The 16,353-nt window shown below is 42.3% G+C and overlaps 1 protein-coding gene across 2 annotated transcripts in view; it reads right to left on the reverse strand.

Moving 5' to 3' along the window:
* Nucleotides 1–16,089, reverse strand: part of Il33 (interleukin 33) — a 37,121-nt gene extending 21,032 nt beyond the window's left edge. The window contains exons 1-2 of one of the 2 annotated variants that reach the window (XM_052187376.1): nucleotides 16,003–16,042; nucleotides 13,572–13,770 (exon numbers count right to left, since the gene is read on the reverse strand). The gene's annotated coding sequence lies outside the window, so the exon portion shown is untranslated. Of the gene's footprint in view, nucleotides 1–13,571; nucleotides 13,771–16,002 lie in introns of both variants that reach the window. The other variant, XM_052187369.1, reaches the window with a different exon arrangement.
* Nucleotides 16,090–16,353: the final 264 nt, after the last annotated feature.

Genomic DNA, 16,353 nt, shown 5'->3' on the forward strand with positions numbered 1-16,353 from the left:
TCCAGCCCCAGCTTTTACTACCTGTGACTCACTGCTACTCTTTGCTGCTACTTCTTTGGATATAGGGTCCCTGTCAGCCTCTATCATTTCCCACCACACCCTGTACCTTTTAGGTCATAGGACACAGCCGTCATTCATGAGTGCCAACTTGCTTCCACACCTGCAGGTCCTAGCTCACCTGTTCTTGACAGTGGTGCTGGACAACATTTCATTTTGACCTTTGGAGCATAATCCTAATGTTTATCTTCCTAATATCCCACAGCTCTGTCGACTCCATTGCTTATCATTTCCAACTCTTGTTTCTCCGTCTCTTTCGTTGACCTGCAAACTCATCGTGAGTGAGGGTTGTGTTGGCATCAACTTCACTTTCCAGGAAACTATCGGTAGCAGGTGTTTAGTACAGATTCTGCAGTTTGGATCAGTGCTTGCAAAGTCTCCATGAACTAGGTAAGGTAGGCATCACCCACTGAAGATGTGTGAGACACCACCACTGTCCCAAAGGTCTACAGAGCAGAGCAGGTGGAACTCTGGGTTGAGCTGTACCAAACTGGCACCACTCCACTGTTTTTGGCCTACAGAATGATGACTTTATATTTCTTAGCCTAATAGGACTCAGACTTTTTGTTCTTGGGTGGTGATTCTTCCTAAAGTCAAGTAGCTGACCTTCTGGCTGGCCCATGCTCTACAGTCTTAGATGGACATTCAGATTACTCGGTCCAAGGCATTCTTTTATTTCCTGGCTTCCTCTCGAACCCACCCTGTTCTTTTATGTGTTTTGGATGTCCCTGGTGTGTGTGCATCAAGTCTGGCATGATTTTGAAAAAGATAGACTGGCTTCCTGATCCTGAGAGCTTGGGCTCAGGACCACCATACCTTATACTCCCACCTCCCACTTCTTGGGTCTTTCACCGTTCTATCAAATTTCCTGTCTTAAAAGCAAAGTGAGTGTATGTGTGCAGTGTTTCCTGTCTCCCAGAGTCGCCTTTGATACCTGCATCTGGCCTGCCCCATGCTAACCCCTAGGATGCCATCCTGGTCCCCTTCTGTCCACTGTCAGTGCCTGCGCACAGGCAAGCCCACAGTACTGTTTGCTTTGTTTAGTTTTTATGTATTCAGAAAGCCATTAGTGCTAGAGGAAAGGGGTGTGCAACGGCATGGAGGGTGTGGCTTTAATTTAACTCTAAAGGGCAAAACAAATTTTTCTCCTACATTTAGAATAGATTTTAAGTAAAACTTAGTAAGTAAATACATAAATGACTTTTATAGAAATTCAAAATAAATATGAAATATCAAATAGAAATAAAGTGTTTGTTTCATTTTCTCTTTTTTCCATTCCCAACCAGGAATACATTTTAAAATTTGCATTATACATTTAATATATTATAAATATATTGATCTATTACATATTAATGTATTAATAAATGTAATAAAATATATTTAATATATTTAACACTTGAACAAGTACCATGTGACTAGTATGTACTGGACTAAGTGTTTTACATAGTTTTATATATATATATATAATATATATATAAAATATGTATAATTCACACTTGAATAAGTATTGTGTGCCAAGGATGGTACTTTACATAGTTAACTTAGTCATTACAACAATCTTGCCAGGGTGGTACTATGTACTGTTGTACACAGATGAAGAAAATGGAGCACAGATATGTAAGTAATTTACCCAAGGAACAATCACTAAAAGCCCAAGGAAATGGGTGGAGAGATCTAATCCTGTTACATTTCATATCTCTGTTGCTACCCTCACATCCCAGCAAACTTCCTTTGCCACCCTGAGATTACAATTCCCTGGGTAGCAAAGGTTTGCTCTGCTAAGAAAGCAAAACTAGAAGTTTGCAAATGTGGCATTAGATCAGTGTGCTGTGTATCATTCGGTGAGCAAGAGTCATACTCAAGACTTCAGGCATTGTGGGGTGTGAGCTCTGTAGAGAGCAGGTTTTGCCATGTCGTAAAATCTATGTGCTGTGGTTAGAAGAGGGAACTCTCAAAATATTTCAAGTCAAAAAATTCTTTTCTAAAAAAAAAAAAAAAGTAATATTTCATAGAACCCCATTTCATAAACAAAAGACAAAATGGTTGGTTTATTAATAAATACATGGTTTTTAAGCTTAAAGTCATGTTTGGTCATTATAAATTCAGTTAGGCAAAATAATTGTTTCCAGTGTAATGGTGGATTAGTTACCATGGAAACCTTTCTGGCGAGAATGCTGAAACTAAAACATTAAAAGGAATGATCAGGCCTGGGGGTTTGGGGGAATGGCTCAGCAGTTGAGAGGACACACTGCTTTTGGAGAAGACCTAGGCCAGTTCCCAGCACCCACATGTTGGCCCCACAACTTCCAGTAACTTCATTTCCTGGGGACCTGACACTCTTCTGGTGTCCAGAGGCACCAGGAATGTGTGTGGTAATATATGTATGTGCAAGTAAAACATTCGTACACATAAAATTAAAATAAAAACCTTTAAAGGAAAGAAAGATTCAAAGGCTGCATGTACTGGTACACACCAGCAACCCCAGGACTGGGGAGATGGAGCCAGAGGATCTCTGATTTGAGGTTACTCTGGTCTGTAGTCTCTAGAACAGTGGCAAACGGGCAAGCTCAGTTTTCTTCTAAAATCATCCCAGGGAAAAGATAGAAAGTTACACGAAGTGCCAGGGTAGCGGGGTAAGGCCCAGAGCCTGCCCAAGTTGAAGATTCTAACAGGAAATTGAGCTCCCAAGGGGCTGCAGTCAGAACACAGGAAGGACTGAAATGGATAAACCAGAAACCCAAAAGGAACAGCTAGGAAGCCTGTCTCAACCACACCCCTTTGAGAGTTAGTTGTCCTCTGACAAGTGCTGACATCTCAGTGCCGCTGTGCTTCCAAACTTCTGACCTAGAAAGTGAAATGTAAATCAGTTTTAATCTAGCAGTGTCTTAAAACCAATGGGAACAGCAAACACAGATCTCAGAGATGGTAGCCAGGCTGAAAGCCACCAGCTATTCCTCAGGAGAGGCTGCAGGACTCACGAATAGTTTATAGTCCAATTTTACAAAGTAAATATGAGTTCTGAGGATGGTAGCAGGAGCCCACAGAGAAAAGAAGCAGAGCCCAACCACAAAGACTTCATTTATTGGAACAATCTGCAAAGACATGGGGAACAACTGAGTTTTTAATCTGTTTATCAAGCAAAGAAATAAAAAGTATGAGTTTGAAACCTTGAAAACGTGGTATTAAAATGAACACTGAGTGTATCGGCTAAGCATCAGACCTAAGCAACAAATCCATGACCTGGCAAGTGTGTAAAGCCTTTGTTCAGATGCCATCCACAGGCACAAAGAGATGGAGACGTGAAAGAGATGGTAGGAAGTTTGGAGCGTAGAACGGGACAGTGTACCGTGTGTCTGAAGGAGCAATACCGAAGACATATGCGTGATGACTGAGAACCTTTCAGAACTTCTTAAAGATGTCAGTTCTCAGATCCAAAGATACCAAAGGATCTCAAGCAGGAGCGAAGGTAGAAGCAAGGACCCCATGTCTTATGAAACTGATGAACATTTAAAAAGGAGATTATAATGTCGTGGTGGGTGACAAAAAAAATGTTTAGAGTAGGCTTCTGGGTGGATGATTATATCTTATACTAGCCCCAGGATCTGAACGCTAACACCAGATAGTCAAAGAAGTACCTCTGGCGCCTACGAAGTCCTCCTGAGACTGCAGGGATGGCCTCAAACACCTTATTTTACTGGTAAAGCATGTAGCATAGTGAGCTGGAGTTTGCTGGGCTCAGGACCTGGACTTGGTGTTTCAGCTCACAGGGAAATTGATGTAGATATCATGCACCTGTTCTCCTGGTGTTCCTTTAACACGTTAAACAGCAGAGAAGAAGTGAAATGTGAGGAAAATTATGGAGTCGTCTATAAGGGAGGGGTTTGTTTGTTTTGGTCATTCTTGTTTCACGTATGGGATAGAATAACTGACAGGTAGCGAGCCTTTCTCTGGGAAGACCCTGCTCATCTGCCTACTCTGCTGCATGGTGGGAGGGAACGGGAGTCTTATTTGTTTCCTTTGGAAGAAGGTACGAGGATAGAAGGAGCAGGTTGTAGGCGCGTGCTTAAAGCTGACTCACAGAACGTTTGGCACAACACTGTGTGGAAGGCAGCAGAGGACAGGTAGGAGAAAGCTCAGTGGATACAAAGGCTTTGCTGAGCAATACACCAGGGAAAAGGTGCCAACCCTTAGCATGGCTTTGAATCAATCAGCTCACCAAACTAGGGTAGGGGAAATCCAGTTTGTTTTTCCTCATCTCCCTTTAGAACCGGTAGCTTACTGTCTGAAATGTTTATGCCGAAGACCAGCAAAGGAAGACAGTTTACAAGAAGGAATGGGGACCTCGAAATGTATCACTCTGCTCATTCATGAAGAGAAAACATTATATGCATGCATGGCAAATGATTTCTAGTTCTTGCCTAATTTACCACAGGGATATTCTGCCAGGTTTGGGAAGGGCTGCAGCTGGCAAGGATTCAGTCAAAACAGATTGCTTAACTGAGGAAGAAAACTTGCTGGCTAAGGTGAGCCTGGAGACACAGCTTCAGATGGTTTCCGCAGTGTGCACAGATCCAGATCACAGCTAGAATAACTTTTCTGTCAAGGCCCTGAATTTCATCAGCTGGTTTGCTGTTTATTTTTTAAGGGAAGTATGAGGTTTTTCAGTCTGCAGTGCTTTGGATCTGGGGGGTTGAGCCTCAAAGTAAAGTACCCTGTCTCTTTAAATTCCTACCCTCGTAAAGGAGCCGGCTCGTTTGAATTTCTCAGATACACAAAACACTAAAAGGAAGTTTGTTTTTCCCCAGGTACCACAGGTTTATATTTAGAGCCAGTATCTCCAACTCCATTCTTGGTGCACAGGATGCTCAAAGAAGCTTCTAGAATAAACCCTATGCACTTGTAGACTGCATTTAAAGGCAACCTTACAAAACATTAAGGATCAACAAGGGGAGTTTCTGAAAGAGTAAAGCATGTGTTTATAAAATGAGGAAAGAAAATTCTAGACTTTAACATTTAAGACCCAAAGAAGGAAGCTAAAAGCAATAGATACACAGCAAAACTGCAGTCGTGGAGATGTAACAACTCCATTTAATTACACACACACACACACACACACACACACACACACACCCCTATGTTTTCAAGGCAGGCAGCTTAGTTCACACCTGTAACCTCAGTACTTCAGAGGCTGAGGCAAGAGGACTGCCACAAGTTCAAGGCTAGCCTGGGCTACATAGTGAGTTCCAGGCCAGTCTGGGTCACAGAGGGAGACATTATCTCAAAACAAAACAAATATGTATAGAATTCTGATGCAAATGTGTGTGTTTGTTTCAGAGAGGAGGTAAACTACTGTTTAGTAAAGTGTTTGCTTGCTAACTGAAAACAAGTTTCAAAAGTTTGCTTTGCCTGAACTTTTAAGGAAGATATATTTATCATTTTATGTGTATGAGTGTTTCCTGTGCACCTCATGTGCAAAGAGCCTGTAACTTAGGTCCATCACGTGCATGCATGCAGAAGCCAGGAGAAGGCATCGGATTCCCTGAGACTGGAGTTACAGACAGTTGTGAGCCGTCGTCATCATGCAGGCGCTGGGAACCCAACAGAAGTCCTGCGCAAGCTCCGCCCAGTGCTCTTAGCATGAAGCATCCCTCCAACCCAGTGCCCAAAGTTGTTATTCTTAGGCCTGTGACCCCCACCTAGAGGTAAGAATTGTCCTTAGTAGGTGTGAAGCCGAGAGCTAACTAGCTGTACTCACTCGGAACCAGTCAGTCAGCCTGAGGTGCTTAAGTATCACATGCAGAACTTTTATGCGAGGTGGTTTATGAAATGTGACAAATTAAACAAAGCAAATCATTTGTTGTGTAAATTGCCCATGACTTCAACAGTGTTGTAACTGAGAAAATCAGTGAGGTAGATTATAATTAATTTGTAAGGGCTCAACGAAAGCCTAACTAAATTTTCTTAATGTAACTACCTTTGAAAGTCGAAAAGTTCATTGTTCTTTGTGCACCCTCACCACTGTGGGATTAACTCGTTTCTTTACAAAACAACAAACAAACAAACAAAAACTACTAGAGCAGAGCATTCGAGCAGGGGATTATGACAGGCTCTCACCATGTAGTCCAGGTTGCCTTTCAGCCCTCCTGTCTCCACCTCCCAAGTGCTGGGATTAAAACCCTGGGACACCCCACCTAGTAGTAGCGTGTTTTTAAAAGTACTTCTGATCCACTCTTTTCCCCTCTGAGACACAAGTGCAGTGTGAGGACTTGCTTGTTTTACTAAAGTTTTCTTCCCATATTAATGTGGCTTTGCAACTAGGACATGGCCAAGGAGTGCCTCTGTTCCCAAATGCTAATTATAGGGAAGACGTTTTTTTCCTAAAGTGTGTTTAACACACACTGGAGTGTGTGTGTGTGCGTGCGTGTGTGTGTGTGTGTGTGTGTGTGTGTGTGTGTGTGTGTGTGAAGACCCAAATAAATGACATTTCCTCAGACTGGCAGAACGAGTTTCTAGGCAAGGTATCAGGATGTCTAAGATGGGAGAGACAGAATTCCAGAAGCACTGACAAGTTTGGGGTAGATCTGGAATTTTTGGCATGACTGGTCGAAGTGCAGATTTTTGTAGCCTCTGTAGAAAACAATGTGGCATTTCCTACCACAGCTCAACAGATGACATCTTTCTCCCACAAGTTTGCGTGGAAGGTATGGACTCAATACCAAGGCACAAAAGCATTCACCAGAAGGCGCCCAGGGAATGGTTAGAGCCAGTCATACACTCTAAGCAGGGAATAGCACATATGCCCATCTGAGCTGTAATAGACAAGTAGAGGTACACATTTTTAGGGGAATTCTAATCAGCTATGTCAAGTGAAAAGCTTCTGCTACCCCAACAAACAACAAGGCTGCATGTTAGAAACATAATGCTGAAGGAAAGGCAGGAGGCAGGATACGAATTTTGCATCAGTCAAAACTACACGTGTATGCGTGTAGCACAGTCACACATTGCTTAATGATGAGGACACATGTTGAGAAATACATCATTGTGTGACCCTTACAGGGTGTGGCTACACAAAGCAAGATGGCCCCTATGTCATGTTGGCACTCTAGTCTATGGGGCCACTGTTCTTCTCCGCCATTGCCTGAAGCGTTGTTATGCACAGAGGGCTTCACATGACATTAGGAATCATGCTACCTTTGAGACAGATTACCAGAGGGGTAAATTCTGATATTTCATATTGCGTCCAGTGGTCTTCTTATTTGCTTATATAATTAAATAGGTATATTTAGTTAGTGACAGTTGGCTAAACTATACAGTTTGTTCAATTTGTGCCATGCTCATTATATTTGTTACAAATCAATAAAAAGCCAGCTTTTGTTGTTGTTGTTGTTGCTGTTGCTGATAAGGGAAAGATAGTGGATTCTCAAATACATGGATTCTATATACTCACAGTTTTCTTGGTCAGCAGTAATAATAAAAAATAAGATAATTCTTAAGAATTGTTATTTAGTTAATAAGGATTAAGCAATTTAAGAATAAATCAAGGGGACTATCAGTTAAAGGACAGGGAAGCCACATTCCTCTTCCCTGTTAGAGAGGGGATGAGCTTCTGATTAACACAAAGTTGTCAGTCCTTAAAGAACTGAAAGGCAGCCATGTTAAGGGGGTGTCTGGGTGTCTGTTAGGTGAAGGCAGAGTCCAGGGAGTGACTCTCAACAGCTTCAGCATTGAAGGTCATGCGTGCCTGCAACTCCATCGCCATGGGCACAGAGACAGGAGGCTCTGGTGGGCTGCTAGCCTGACTCTAGGTTGAGTGACTTACCTCATGTCGGGATTAGGCAGGGAATGATGGAGCTGGACACCCCCTGGGTCCCACGTGCATGTACCCCACACACAGGAGTACACACACCACACACACAACACACACAACACACACAACACACATACACTCACATACAACACACAGGCACACACACACACTCACACACACAGTAGGTCCACACACATGCATGCACACACATGCACACTCACACACACACACTCACACACAGTTGGTCCACACACAGACACACATGCACACTCGCATGCGCACTCACTCACACACACACACACACACACACATACACATTCACACATACTCATATGCACTCATACACATACACAGACATACACACATACACACTCACACAACAGCACACACACATTCACACATACTCACACACATACACTCACACACACACGCACACACACATTCACACATACATACACTCATACATACACAGGCACACACACATACACACTCACTCAACAGCACGCGCGTGCGTGCACGCGCGCACACACACACACACACACACACACACACACACACACACACACGGTAGGTGTATCACTTTGTTCTCATGAGCCAGTAAAAACAATATCACATCGGCATATTTACCAAAAAAAAAGTGTAACTATGTTTATATAAAAATGATTATGGGTGTCACAGGTGTATAAATCAAGCATCAGTAATTATAGATAAGCAGATAATGACAAAATGAGTTTTCAAGACTTTGAGCTAGAAATAGTGGAGCCTATAGTCCCAGCACTGAGTCAGAAAGATCATGAATCCAAGGACCAGCCTGGATTTTGTAGCAACATCCTTCCTTCTCAGCCAAAAAAAGACTTTGAAGATCAACTTTTATATAACCATAAAAGAATAAAGGGAGGATAAACACAGCACTTACTTCCTCTGGGGGTGGGGAAGAAGCTAGTTTTAAATAATTATGCAAAAGGTTTTTTTAAAGTATTAGAAACATTTTATTACAAATGTTTCTTCTTCTTCTTCTTCTTATTATTATTATTATTATTGTGTGAGGCTATTTTTAAATAACTGCACAGGAAGAGTTTTTAAAGTATTAGAAACATTTTATTAAAGATGTTTATTATTATTGTTACTATTATTACTATTATTATTATTATTATTATTATCTGCCTGTGCTGTGGTGTGCTTTTGAAGGTCAGTTCTTCTCATCTTGTTTCTGAGGCAGGGCATTTCTTGTTTCTACTACTTGCATAAGCAAACCTGTGGCTGGCTCTCTCTGCCTCCCATCTCGCCCTAGAACTGCGAGGATTACGGATTGGAACCACCACATTCAGCCCTTTGTGTGGGTTCCAGCTGCTGGGACAGGTTGTCAGGAGTGTGGGGCGGGAACTTTCACCCGTGGACTCATCTCACAAGTCCCAGAAGTATCCTTTTTATGCTGAGAGGCACAATCATTGTACTGTTTTTTTAGTTTCAGTATTTATATTTACATATATATTTTCATCTCAATGTATGAAATGTTTTCAAATTTAAAAGCTTCAGATAAATATTCAGTTCATACACTAAGCTATTAAACAGATCCCTATCTTCTCCAGGAGCTAATGTAACTCCCAAGTTAAGAGAAAACCTGTAAATGAACCCCACATTAAGGGCAAGGGACATGGCTCAGTGGTTAAAAGCACTGGTTGCTCTTTACAAAGGGTCTGAGTTTGATTCTCAGCAGCTTCATGGCATGTCACAACCATCTTAGACTCTAGTTCCAAGGGACCGGGTGCCCTCTTCAGACCTCTACTGGCATAGGGAATACACACAGCATACATACACACAGGCAGACAGACCCTCAGAGCTCAAACTAAATATATCTTAAAAAAAAACAAACAGCTAGGTGTTGGTGGTGGGCATCGTCAATTCCAGCACTCAGGAGGCAGATCTCTGTAAGTCTGAGGCCAGCCTGATCTACAGAGCTAATTATAGGACAGCCAAGGCGACATAAACAAACCCTGTCTTAAAAAAACCAAAATAATAATAATAATAATAATAATAATAATAATAATAAAAGAGCACAACATCAACACTTTAAAAATTAAGCAGCTCAAGTTGCCATTTGTGGCAATTTGACTCAAAAGAATAGCTAACTAAAATAGCTTAGCCAAAACAACAGTAAAACTGTAAGTCCACAGTGGCATTCAGAAGACAAAGCAACTACAAAATATTTCCCAACTAAAATACTTTCCTATCACCTTCATCAGAAACTTAATTTAAATATATCCATATGGCACAGGAAAGCTCTCCCTTGTACGAAGGCTATCGTCACTCCTAGTGCACCTCTTACGGGTTTTCTCAAGAGTTCCTGATGTCCACTTTGGAGGGCAATGAAAACACTCACGTTGTAGAGCAGGCAGTTTAAAGCCCCATGTTTCACAATGACACGTTCCCGAGCCAGCTGGCACCATCAAAGGCCAAGATGAGAGTCCCTCCCAATGCTGGCGTTCAGCTGCCAGGCTTTGTAACTGTGTAAGGCTGGTGGCTCTTGCTTCTACTCAGTCCACTTCGTGGGCATCGCCAGCTGCCCTCCCCCCACTTCCTGTTTATGTTGCTTTTGTATAGGATTCCTGGGGGGGGGGGGGGTCTCAGTTTTGGCTACCAGAAATTGGGCTGAAGTAAGAAGAGTAAGTTACAAGTAAGTGGAACACTGGTCTTCTCAGAGGTAAGACTAATAAGAGTATTATGCACTGAATGATATTAGCTGATGACATTTGAAAGTTGAGGGCATAGGGGCTTTCCATGCATAGACAGAGTTCCAAGCCATGGAGCTAAGCCAACCAAGCATCAATCCACACCTTGGGTATTTCACGCCACTGTTTAATGCTTATGCATCACACGTTAACAGAAGGGCTATTCAGAAGTCTGAAGATGCACCATCGTCGTAGGACAGACTTAATATGGGGCAGCAGCCATTGGCTGGATCCCTGCACTTTGAATGGGGCGGATAGCAGGCTGAATCTTCCTGATGTAGTGAACTGAGAACTAGGTTCGATTTGAAACCACTGAATGGAAAGAACTGTTAAGTACCCTCTTAAAGATCACAGCAAAGAGCTTCCCCGCTGTCCTTATCAGAACACCAATAGCTTTAATGCTTCTGTCTGAGTCTGCTCCCCATGGGTCTGATACCAAGGTGGTGGCTTCCACTTGATATAAAGAAGGAGATAATAGCCAAATATCCAGCTCACAAGCTTAATGTCACATCCTAAATGTGACACTCTCTTAAGCTGTTTGTATTCCTTGCAGTTAAGAACACCCAGTTTAACTTGCAGAGATCAGGGAAGCTGCAGGGGTCTGACCTAGGTCCTCCGCATGTATGTTATAGCTGAATCGCTTTTCCTGTGGAAATTCTAGCAGTGGAAGCAGGAACTGTCCCTGACTCTTTTGCCTACTTATGGGACCCCTTTCTTCCCACTGGGTTGCCTGTGCAGCCTTGATGTGATTGTATGTGCCTGGTCCTATTACGGCTTTTTATGCAGTGTTTGATTGATGTCCCTGGGAAGCCTGGTCTTCTCTGAGGGGATGAGGAGAGGGAATGGATCTGGAGGGAAGGGTAGGTGCAGAAGGGGGGAAGGCTTGGAGGAAGGGTTGGAGGGAACTGTGGTTGGGATGTAAAATATGAGAAAAGAATACAAAAAATTTCAAAGCACCCACTTTATTATACTCAATGTCTACTGCTTAATGACACTTATGTTTGTATTTGTAAAGCATACTCTTAGGTCAGTGACAAAAAATATGTGTTTTCTTCAATAAAAATATTCTATATATCCATTTAGTTAATATGGATTTTTTTTTGTTATGGAAGTCAATCCAGAAAGCTAAAGATTGTCACTAAGTCAGAATCAAAATGTTGGTACCAGTTTCTGTGGCTGAAACTTTAAACAATTATTGGAAAGAATCAGTGTTCACAAAAGCTTCACACTACACACTGGCATTTTAGTTTGCCAATATGAAGACGTCATACAGAGATCTGATGAAGTGTGGGTTTGCTTTTGTGTTGAGGCAGGCAGGCTCTCATTATGGAGTCCTGACTGGCCTGGAACTTGCTTTCCATATAGACCTAGGAAAAGCACACAGAGATCTGCTTGCCTCTCTCTCCCCCCAGTGCTTTACTGACAGTCATGCACCACCACATCTGGCTACATAATATTTTAAAACATGATTGGACTGATGAGATGGCTCAGCCGGTAAGAGTACTGACTGCTCTTCTGAAGATCCTGAGTTCAAATCTCAGCAACCACATGGTGGCTCACAACCATCTGTAATGAAATCTGATACCCTCTTCCAGTGTGTCTGAAGACAGCTACAGTGTACTTACATATAATAATAAATAAATCTTTTTTAAAAACACGATTGGTGTGAATCTGGGCAGGACATATACAATATATGTATAGAAGATAACAGAAGATACAGTCCAGGGAGGAGAAACCCGAACTAGCACATTCAGAGTTGAGGCAGTTCCTGTTTGCATGTGATAGGCTCCAAGGGAGAAAAGCAGTTAAAAGCTTATCTTTCCATATGGGGGAAAAATAAAAGAACCCTGTGTGGTGGCTCATGACTGTACCACCAGCATTTGAGAGGCTGAGGCTGGAGGATGGTCATGAGTTCCAGGCTAGCCTGAGGGCTTCCAGGCTAGCCTGGGTTACAGCATTCTGCCTTGTCTCAAATACCCAAAACTTTCTTTAAATGGGGAAAGAAGTAGGGAGCTGTCAAGAACGCTCAGCTGGTTAAAGCACTTACTATGCAAATCCAAGGAGCCCAGTGCAATCCCCAGAACCCACATGAGGGTGGAAGGAGAGAAAAGACTCTATAGATTGTCCTGTGCCCTATGCACCTACATACCTATACATATGCTCAGGCACACACAGGTGCGTGTGAGTGCACGCACTCAAATAAGCGAGCTAAGGAAAATAGAACTTGACTAAATATAATTTCTTAAATATCTGTCATTCACAAGCCAGCAAACTAACAGTGGTTGAGACAGGCAGACTATCGGTACACAGCAGTGAAGTTTGGTTAAACTCCTCCCCAAGATGCTGAGTCTCTATTAGGACTCCACCGGGAACTAATGAGCAAAACATTCTTCTGATGATATTGTTTTTATTGCATTCTCAGACGAACTCAAACTGCTAAGGAATTTTTTTTTTTTTTTTTTTTTTTTTTAGAAATCATTTGATTTATGAGGTGTTCAAAGTGGAAGGGAATTAGGTATAACCAGTAAAGCACCTAGCCGAGCTTGTGGGTGGATTCTTCTTGTTCACAACAACAGCTATTATAAAAGAAATAGAGAAGAGGCAGTAGCTGATAGGAACCTCTCACTAAGGTAATAGTTGCTATTATCCTGGCTAAAAAGGTGGAGGAATATAGTGTTTTCTCACTAATATTTTACATTTGAAAATGATGGGTATTTTGAATCAAAAGTGCTTCTTAGGGAGGCTTAAAGATATTAATGGCGTTGGTTTTGAAGCTTGCTCACTTCTTTGTCTTTTGTTGTTTCTTAATGAAATTTAGCCTTGGATTTTAATCCCTGACCTGAAATGTATCAACTTTACCATTTGTTGTGATAGGTACAACCTTTCCGGATCTCACTTTCTAGGCGTCACAAATCGAGATAGTAGCATTTGTGTCACAGGAATTGCGAGAACAGGACCATTGGAGATGAACATCTCACTTTCAGTAGACGGTCAGAGACAGAAGTTGACCTGTAGCCTCAACAGTCACGTTCAACTTGTGGAGTCAGTCACAGACCTCCTCTTGAGTAGGGTTTTAATGACATTTGTTTATTTGATTGTTTTGTTCTGTGTCACATTTCACACAAGAGGGAGCAAAATCAGGCTCAGGAATGTTGGGTAGGATCCAGATTCACATAGCTGATAAATAATAGGTAGATAATGGATTTTAAGCTGTAAAACTTGTGGGGTTTTTTTTCCTATTGCACTAAATCATGTTTCCCCTAAACAAAAGGAAAAAAAAAACTGTCAGGGGTATAACCTACCAATGGCAAAAGCAGTATTGTTAGGAGTCCAGTAGCAAGGGGAAAATTCCCCAAACTTCCTATACCCTTTGGTCTCTCATCCTGAGGTCTGCCAGCCCTGTAAGGACTGTTCCCTTAGAAGTGCCTGTTACAGGCTGGAGGGACAGTTCAGTGGCAGCATGTTTACCTGGTGTGTCCAAAGTCTTGGGTTTGAATCACAGTACCATAAAACAAATAAAAACTGTTCCTTTTGCACCCAGACATCGACACGGAGAAATAGTAAGGAAACAGCGAGACGAGATCCTACCCTGAGCCTGAAGCCTTTGACCCGACCACCATTTTACACTGCTCCACAGAATTACGGTTCCTTCTATCATTTGAGGAGTTCATACTTGATCTTGCAGTATCTAACTTCCCTTCTGCAAATTGATGCTCAAAGTGTGTGGGGGGGATTCTGGCCCTCAGCCTTGTACGCATAGTGTTTGCAAAAGTGTCAACTGTGTCAATGCAAAAGATGAATTGATTTTGGCAAAGTCAGACGCATGTTGTAAAACACAAAACAAAAAACACATATTATCAGACTTCTTTAGCATAAATATTCCCAGGCACATATTTAGTCCCTCCCAGCTCTGTTTCTTTGTGGCATTTCCTTCCAATGATTTAATTTCTGGATGGAGCATAAATCTTTAACAATACTCCCATTCCCAGAAGCTGCCCACAAAGCTCTTTTCCTGTGTCCTTTGGCAGACCCTGGAATAGCAGTCCTAATCTGTCACCTTTTTATCTACTTTCAACCCTATCTCGACCAACACATAAAAGTTAAAACTCACCATGGAATTTTTTTCTTTGTAAATGTGAGGTACACACTGTTAACAGCGATCCAAAGAAATAGCGTCTAAGCGCCAGGGGAAAGCAGAAGTTACTGCTCACAGTTGCACGGGAGGTCCCAGATCCTCTCAGAGAAGAACGGAGAAAATGTGAAACTCGAGCCAGGGGGGCAATAGTGAAAGCTACAGCGTGCTTAACTGTTTAAGGACACTCTTCTTATGTGACCAGGCTCAGGGGTCCCTAACTCTGAGAAATCAGAGGATGCTGAGATGTTTGGAACACAGAATTCTGTGTCATCCAAGAGGAAGTCGGAAGAGGAACATCAAGGATTTGAAAGACAAAGTTGAAAGTCAGTTCTCCGGGATGCTGGACCCAGCGGTGGACCACAGTAGCCAGCAAGGATGGCTTGAGGATGCAGACGCAGGTAGAGAGAGAGTGCAGATTGGGAAGACAGTCACATGCAGTGTCTGGCTCCTGCGTGACTACAGTATAAGGTATTTCGTGCTGCATTCTTTACTAAAATATCTGAAGGACATACATGCAGTTAGAGCACTGGTCCTCCATCAGTGGGTTGAGAACCTTTTTGGGGATCGAACCACCCTTTCACAGGTACACAGATCAGATATCCTTGCACATCAGATATTTATATTATGATTCATAACAGTAGCACAATTGCAGTTGTGAAGTACCAATGAAATAATTTTATGGTCGAGTGCGACCAGAGCATGATGGACTATTAAAGAGTCTCAGCATCAGGAAGGTTGAGAACCACTGATGTATAGAGGAAAGGATAAGGAAGAAAAATTGCCCAGAGCACAAAGGACCAGCAGCCTTCAGAAGAAAGGTTCCTGAGTGAATAGTATCACAAATGATGAGTTCTTAAATTTTTATCCATTTAGATAGTGACTCATTATTTTTTCCACCAACGTTCTGTTCTCCATTTTTCTGAGACCCTTCTTCTACTGACAACCACTTGCAGAGAGCTGCTAAGCATTAAAGGAGGGGGTTGAAAATTACCATCTTGCTCTGTACAGTTTCATGGTGGTGGGGATTTAAAGGCTAACACTGTCTACATCACACAATCTATTAATAATTTTAAATATCGCCCAGAGGAAAGCAAAAAGCATTATTAGTTAGTGGCAACTATTTTCCATCCACTTTACTTCTATTAGCAATGGCAACAAACCAGCCTAGTAATTTATTTCTCAGAAATCAGAAGGGAGGGTCACTTCGTAGGTTCTAAGACTTTTTCTTTGCAAAACCTACTGAATATTTCCCAGGGTGTTGGTCTTAGTCTTACCTTGGTGATCCTGTCCTGAGTTCTCCCTTCCGCAGCTGCAGTTCCTCCCCTGTGCAGAGCGCCTCGGGCTCTTTTTATTATCCAGAACTTGGCAGAGGACCAGATGGTCTCAGAAGAGAGCTGTGGGAGGCAGGAGCGGAGGCCAACTTTTCTCACTTCTTTTCAATAAGCTAATAGCATTCCTGTCATCCTTTTGTAAACATCCAAGGCTCCCTGATTTCTGCCTCCCCTCTGCCTTTCCTTTTTATCTTTATTTTCTGTGTGCGTTTTGGGGGCGGGTGGTGGTGAGGGATGAGGTCTTTGCTATGTAGCCTAGGCTGACCTCTCAATTCACGATCTTCCCGCCTGGCC

This window comes from Apodemus sylvaticus, chromosome 1 (genome assembly GCF_947179515.1).
Source record: "Apodemus sylvaticus chromosome 1, mApoSyl1.1, whole genome shotgun sequence".
NCBI lineage: Eukaryota > Metazoa > Chordata > Mammalia > Rodentia > Muridae > Apodemus > Apodemus sylvaticus.